The 7,960-nt window shown below is 35.6% G+C and overlaps 1 long non-coding RNA gene across 1 annotated transcript; it reads left to right on the forward strand.

Moving 5' to 3' along the window:
• The first annotated feature begins 641 nt into the window (after window positions 1–641).
• On the forward strand, window positions 642–7,048 carry LOC116737297 (uncharacterized). Its single transcript, XR_004342772.1, has 2 exons — window positions 642–842; window positions 5,573–7,048. It is a non-coding gene; the product is annotated as an uncharacterized LOC116737297 (long non-coding RNA).
• Window positions 7,049–7,960: the final 912 nt, after the last annotated feature.

The following is a 7,960-nucleotide window of genomic DNA, read 5'->3' on the forward strand; positions in this document are numbered from 1 at the left end:
GTAATTTCATGCAAAAATCATTTAAAAAAAAAAAAAAGGTTTTTTCATGAGCATGAATTGCTCCAATGCAAACGAGATTAAAATCAAATACCTCCCCACTCAGTTTCCAGCCATTGTTCTAAAATCCTAATGAAGGACTTCATTTTTTTATGCCATAGGTCACATTACATGCCACCACTGCTCAATTAGATGTCACGCCTCCTCTGATTACACAAAAACAACATCGGGTCAACACGCACATGAGCAAGGTTACTTAAGGTTGACTGGCTCATTGTGAATGAAATAAACATCATATATGTATCTCTCAGAAAGTTGTAAAACACGCTTTTACACCTGCGTGTACACCCCACCTGATCAGGTCACACAAGACTTACTTTTATTTAGGAGATGTATTTAGTTGAGCTAAAATCTGGCATCTAACAAAGCTCAGGCTATAATTTCAATTCTGTTGCCCTGATGTCAGTCTAAGCTGTTTCCAAACATTTAAATGCATCTTCCTGAACTGACTCAATTCACCGATTGTGTCCAGACAAATCCACAGGATGTTCACAAATCTCCCCTCACACACACGTGTATTAACAGCAGTACTGTCTCACAGCGGGATCTGTCACGCACACTCATGATCTCACAGTGTATGCTCTGGCTATGGCTGGGAGCGATGTCTCTCCCTCTTAGTGTACACTCCAGCTATCTCCCTCTGTCTCTCAGATGGAGTTATGCCTCTCACTCTTATGAAGCGCTACCCTAGCCCTGTCTGTAGATGCTCCCCCTCCAAGTCAGAGAGTCGGACGGAACGCGCTGCAACGCAACAACTCATCTTTTTCTTCTGACAGCAGCCGGCAGTAGGTGAAACTCTTTCTGTATCTTTCTTGCTTTTTTTTATTATTTTTTAATTTTTTAAAATCAGTATCTGCCTCGTGTTTTAACATATGTAGCATGAAGTGAGGAACAAATTTTAAACCAAATTACAAGTAGCAGATAACCTATGTAAATACCTTTGTTAAATCTAATTGCATATTAATTAAGGAATAACATTTTTGAAGAACCTCTAATGATGGCAGTTCTCGATCCTGACAAAAACAAGCAGTGTCAGATACTTTCTAAAGAGCAGTTTTACATTTGACATGCAAATATTATGTGGGCTTCATTACTGTGCAAAGCAGAACACAAGAGAGGATGTTACTGCCAATAAAATGTTTTTCAAAGGAAAATGATTACATTGTATTTCTGTTACTTCAGAAATAAAGTGTAATCATTTTATTACTGATTAAGTGATTCAGTAAAACCAATAAACCAACTGTATTGGTTTTTGCTTTATTTGAAATAGTGCTTTCTTTTCTTCTGCATAGTTTCTTTGCTTTAGATGTCCAGAAGTGACTGATGTAAAGGTCTACCTTCGTAGTTTTCATCAATTGCAGTTTCTGAGTGATTAATGAACAATAAGCTACCTTAATTTACTAAATTTCATAAATTGTATTTATGCTTATTTGTTACTTTTTACACAACAGACAAGCAAAAAAAAAAAAACAACAACAAAAACTATCAATTTTATTGATTTATTTTTTGGGGGGGGCTCTTATTTATCGGATTTCTTGTATACTAAGCAAGTTTACTTGAGTCATGCATGTTTTTAGAATTATACAAAAAATATTTTGAAAATATTGTTTCTTAAGATGATTACTGATCAACTGCAGCCATGTTGTTAAGAGGTTGTGAACTCTGTTTCCATTTTAAAAAAACGAAGCTGTGGCGGATGCAAAAGAGGTCAGTTACTTACATAACTAACTTAAGTATGTGTGAACAGATTGCTGCTTTTCTACACAGCTTAGTGTTGATACTCGGTGCAGTGAATTTAAACATGTTTTTATGTCCGTCTGTCTGGAAGTGCTCCTCTTCATTTTTTTGTTAGATTATACAAGGAAGTGAACGGCAGCGAGCAATTCACTTCTTCTTTAATGGGCAGTTATTATTGAAATCATTCCTTTCAGAAAAATCATCTAATAGACCTCCAACCTGGAAATCTGCTGATTTTTATTTGAGTGAGGTTAGAGGGGGGTTTGCAGGCATATTGGCATAATAATTTGAAACCAATGACTTTCAAAACATTACAGTACTGCACCACACAACTTAGGTAATTATGCATTAATGGATGACTCTCCATTAGTTTATTTAGATTTAAAATAATAAGACTGTCCCAATTTAGCGCAGATGCTTTAAAATTCCTTGAAATGTTCTGTATTTCACTGTATTTTTAAAATACACTCAAAATCTAATAAAACTTTTATTGGTACATAAAGCTGCAAAGACACTCTTGTTAAGAATTTGATGGTCCAAAACATGGGTTAAGTTGTCAATATATCAGCAAATATAGATTCCTTATGACCAGTGCATGAAACTGCTTGTATAAATTATCATTTTATCTGAGCTGCAATATGCAGTAATGACAAAGGAGTGATGGAAATTGTGCATTTAGCCTTTTAAAAGCGGACAATGTCTAAAAGCAAAACTGTAGTTTGTATTCCAGACGTGTGACTTAATAATGCTTGTACGTGCTCTCCAGAGGTTCTGCTGACGACCTTTGTTGTCTCATTTCCAAACACGACTCTATCCTCAGGCAGAGACTTAAATTTAAAGGTAAAGTTCAGTGGTCTCTCTTTTAGAACACATTTCTTTTTGCCTTAATTTTCTCTCTGAAGCAACAGTATGTGAGGTGAACTTTTCCACATGATCATTTGAAGACAGGAATTCTGTCCCTTATTTACTTTATGAAAACTAAAGTGAGACATTTCAAACTATATATAAAGTTTAACTAGCTGGTCTGAAAATGATTTTCCCAGATTTCACAAGAGGATATAATTAGTACAAATGTTTGTTGTTTTTAAGCAAAAGAATTATGCATGCAACATTCAGGTGGATGTCAGACTATCTGACACTGGAAGGGATAACCTAGTTGTGGAAGCACAATGACAGACAATCACATCAATAGGATTTTATAGATATCATGAGAGGTTTTCAATCCTCTTAGCTACATTGCAAATGCAAGTCAGGAAGCACCATCCTAACTGATGCCGCCATCCCCAAAGTTTGGGGGTAGCAGGGTTTACAGTTTTTTTTGTGTTTTGACGCTGGAGAGGCTTGTGCGGTTCTCAAATTAGACAGCGTTGAGGGGAAACAACTTTACCACGAACCTCACTGATTTAAACCAGCTTGGTCAGAAGGAATTGGTCAAAATTCCAGAAAGTTCCGGAGGTTTTTGAAAGAAACTTGTAGGAAGATACTCAGAACATTTGACCCAAGTCATAAAATTTAAAAGCTATGTCTACCAAGTAAGGAAATGTGAGGTTTCTGCCTTATCATGACCCAGTAAACCATTGAGAATTTTAAAACTGACCCTCCCAATAATCACACACTGCATAAAATGGAGTTCCAACAAATGTGACACACATACTTCAGAAAATGGAAATAACTTTTCCATGTTTAGACTCATGCAGCACAAGTTTTTCAAATTGCCAGCATACATGGCAAGATGAATCTGTAACTGAGTCTCTAACTTTGTGTCTTTGTAGTGATAGGTGATTAATGCAAGCAGACATTATAGCCTTGGCTTGGAGAATCATCACTTTTAGTACCTTAACAAAATATAACATATGCTCTTTATTTAAAATGACTCAAACTGATTACTGCAGGTCTTTGATGATAGAATAATGTTGGTTTTAGTTAGCCTCGGTCTACTTCGTAAACTGCTTCATGTGGTTCTTGCTACAAAATTATCCAGAAGTCCAGGATTTTCAAGTATGGCTCAGATGTTTTCTAGCAGGCTAAAGGAAACATCACAGCAAGACTGATTTGTTTAAAATCTAAAGAAAAAATTACGAATGAATGTAGTTAGTTGTATTATAGCTGCTGACGTGTGCCTGCTGTGACATCAACATGTTGTGCAATAAGATATTAGTCCAATAAGACAACATTAGTTTGCCACCAATGTTGCTATCTTATTGGTGGCAAACTTTTTAATATTGTTAATTAGTGTAAGTATAACTAAGTATAACAAGTTTGTGTTTGTGTTTCTATTAAAGACTATTTTACAATGTATTTTTGAGAAGGTGCGAAAAGTTACAGAAGATTAAATTCACACATCTATGCTTTAATTAAGCATCTGCGTACCTTTATTTAGATCCAAAGAGCTTACAGCAACATAAGTAAGTCATGAACTGTTTTGTATTAAAAAGTAAACACATGAATAAACACACTTATTTCTTTTATGTGGATTTGTTTGGAATAGAAAAAAGATAAATTGGTTCTCTTTTCTGTGTTTTCTGTGTTATTTCTGTTTGTGCCTGTCCCTGTGGCTTTAAAGATTCTGCATGTGAAGCAGCACACTTTGTTTATTTGAACATACATTTTCATAAACTTTAACTTCTCTTTACTTTTAAGGACACAAACTCATGTGTCCTATCAAAGGTACATTTATCTCTACAGTGTATGGTGGCACAGTGGTTTCATCTGTCACCTTTGTTTATATCATCACTGGGATGTAGAGGTTGTGTGGTGCCTCTGTGCCTCTGTGGCTTTTATCTGGGTAGTCTGACTCAGTGAAAAAAGTCCAGGGTTGGTTAACTCGCAATACTAAATTGATAGTTGGTGCAGTTTATTGGCAGTGTTTTAGTAGCACATAAAGTAAAGTAGTATATAAATGGGTGGTTTTTTTAACAGATTTGTTCCTACCAAAAAGCTAGTTAACTTTCCCAAAGTGTGTAGCTGGAAGAGCAGAGAAGGAATAAATTTCTGAGGAGCAATTCTTGTGAAAATATAACAGTGGAAAAAATATGTGATGACAAACATATGGCTGCTGTTTTGTTATTTTTATGAAATGCATAATCTAAGCATTTCATGTTTCTACAAACAGTGTTTTATTTGTCAAAATATGGTGACTGGTAACTAGTAATCAACACTTAAACCATCTATAGTTTATATTCTTATCTTCAGTTTTAATTGATCTTGGTTAAAAACACAACTTTTCTAGACTATTTGACGCACTATATTATTAAACTATAGTGTTTCTTTTTTAGTGTTGGAAATGAGTCATCTGCCAGTACTGAGTCCCAATTTGATTTGATAATCTTTCCCCTAAAACAGGAATAACTTTAGCATTTGTTTGTGAAGATGTATCTCCCTTGACTCATAAAGCTGCAGTATTCAACTCAGAACTGGAATCTGGTGACAATGTTTTAATGCAAATAATTTGGTAAAATGCTAGGCAAATGGTTCTGTTTCTTTTCTGTTTTCATTAAACTCACTTATAATACAGCTCCTAACATATTTAGAGGAGTTCCAGTTAATTGTGTTTGGATAAAACATTAAAAAAAGTTTTGCTGGGACTGGGAGCTGCAGCAGCCAACACAGTCATTTTCAAGTTAGATATTAAGGTGTTTTTTTTTGTACTTTTGCAGCTGTTTTTCTCCAAACTTTTAAAATGATTTTGATTTTCTTCCTCATTATAATTATATTACTATTATATAGACGGCTAAAGTCACCCAGTCTACTAAATATCTTATGTCTCTTTTCTCCACAGCATTTTCCAGTTGTGAGCAGGGCCTTCATGGATTCTCCTTACAATGGCAATGCGTCCTTGCAGACGTCCACATCCAACCTCAACGCCAGTTACTCACGACCTTCAGAAGCTGAGGATGATGGAAAAGTGTCCAGTGACACCATTTGGCTGTGGATCGCCGTGCTTGCGACCATTGGGAACATAGTGGTGGTGGCTGTGGTGTGTGCCTGTGCCTTCTGACACAGAAGAGGAGCAAGGCAGGAACATGACTGTCATCAAACGTTCAGACCTTCTTTGAGTTTCTTTCTTTTTCTTGGTTAAAATGAAAACAAACAAACAAAAAAGGTTTCATTGGTAAATCAACGCAGTCATTGATTTGTTTCTTTCTTAAAAATATAACTCACCAACCTTTTAAAACAGTAATAAAAAGTATGAAACCCATTGAACATTAGCTTATTTTTAGTAACAAAGTGCAACAACTAAAATAACACAAAAATAGGTGGAAACTTCAAGACAATCAAAACTAGCATTTTATGTTTTAGTAATTTGTGATATATAATCCTTTCATTTTCAAGAACATAGAACTATATTCACATCAAACTGTTAAAATTAAGTCTGTAGATATTGGTTAGTTTTTGTATAATTTATTTAAATATAATTTAAAGGAACAATGATGTTGACCCAGTTTAAAATGCATATCTTTTTCCCCAGAAATGGTTCAGCCTGTATTTGGAAGAACATGTCATGTCTCCAGGTCTGCCCTTTATAGCCGAACAATAACCAGGTCACAGAAAGGTCGCTTTCAGTTTCCACATGAGTTGCTTATTAACATTTGTTAAATGAGCCCAAAGCAAATACCTGCATTTTTTCTCTTTGTCACAGGTATCTAGTTCATAACAAAATGTGACCTCAGAATAAAAACATCATGCATGCTGCTGGTTATGCAAACGAGGCCACGATTTTACAAATAAAAGGTATATAAGTCCATAAGTTGGTGACTGAAGCACACGTTTAACAGATATCGTGATTAGAGCAGATGAAACCTCAATCTCTTTGAAATCAGAAAACAGGGCATCATTCAGTTATGATATTAAGTATTGAAACAGTGTTAACAGTGTTTGGGAATTCAATATTTCAATTAATGAAAACATTAAACGCCATCCTGCTTATTTCTTACTGTTGTTTATTCCTTTAGTTTTTAGTGTTATTTTTTTCAGCATCCTAAATGCTATTTTCTTGACTGACTGCACAATTGGCCTGGTTGAGTCTGAAAGACTTTTTGACCTTACAAAGCAGTAAATCCTGATCATAACAGCTGCATAGCTACTGTGTCTGCCATGTTTTTGTTTCCTTCAGTGTTGCATGCCTTTCACTCTATAATGTCATTGTTCCTGTAAAGTTCTCCTCTGAATTTTCCCCAACTGGACTAGAGCAGTGCATTGTTTTGGGGGATTAGAGGGAGCGTTGCATTGGGTTTATAAAAATCTGTAATTATCATTTGAAATCCATGTGTGTGTCTTTCATGTTAGTAAAGGAGTAATTGAGCAATTCCACTGAGAGAACAGTGTTTAAAGAAAAACATAGATTTAGAAAAATTATATGCTGCCTTTCAGATTTAGCCACATATATGTAAATAAAGCTTCAAGGGAGACCTGATCACTATCACATCTACAAAATCAAGAAATCATTAAGTAAAATCAATCAGTCTGACAACATGAAGTAGGCTGAAGGTTCATGTCCTCAAAAGAAGTGAAAGAATGTGGGGAACAAAGTTATTGACAGCCTCATTTCTACGGCTGTAGGACTCCAGCAAACGAAAGAGCCGTTATCCAAAAATATTAAGAAAGAGCACCTCAGTGACTCATATAGGGAGTCACCAAAGAACCCATCACAACATCTGAAGCACTACACAGTTCTTCAGAACAGCGGATAAGCCTGGCCTGCAAAAATTAGTCCAAAACACAGCAACAGGGTCATATTGCCAACTCCAACCACAAGGAGATTTAAGGAGGAGTAGAAAAAACAAATGAGCTGGATTAGCAGTGCATATCAACAACTAAATGTGTCAACCAGGACACTTTGCAGTGGAATATGATCTCTGCTGCCCAGACATTGCGCTGTTATGTCATGATAGTCACGTGACTGTCATACAGCAATACTCTTCAGTCAGAGGCCTCAGATATGTTGCACGACTGACTGCTACTGGAGATCCTTCCTGCCCACAGCACCGACATCCTCAACAACTTTTCAGATAGTTGGATTTTAAAAGTTACAATGACAATTAATTCCCCATTGGAGTAAAACATATTTTTGAATGTAACTGAATTGAATTAAGAGCACTTATGATATAAATCAATTAATCATTGTTAGATTTTAAAATGTGTTTGATGATCTGAAACAGGCCTGGAA

The sequence above is a fragment of the Xiphophorus hellerii genome, chromosome 18, assembly GCF_003331165.1.
Source record: "Xiphophorus hellerii strain 12219 chromosome 18, Xiphophorus_hellerii-4.1, whole genome shotgun sequence".
Taxonomy (NCBI): Eukaryota; Metazoa; Chordata; class Actinopteri; order Cyprinodontiformes; family Poeciliidae; genus Xiphophorus; species Xiphophorus hellerii.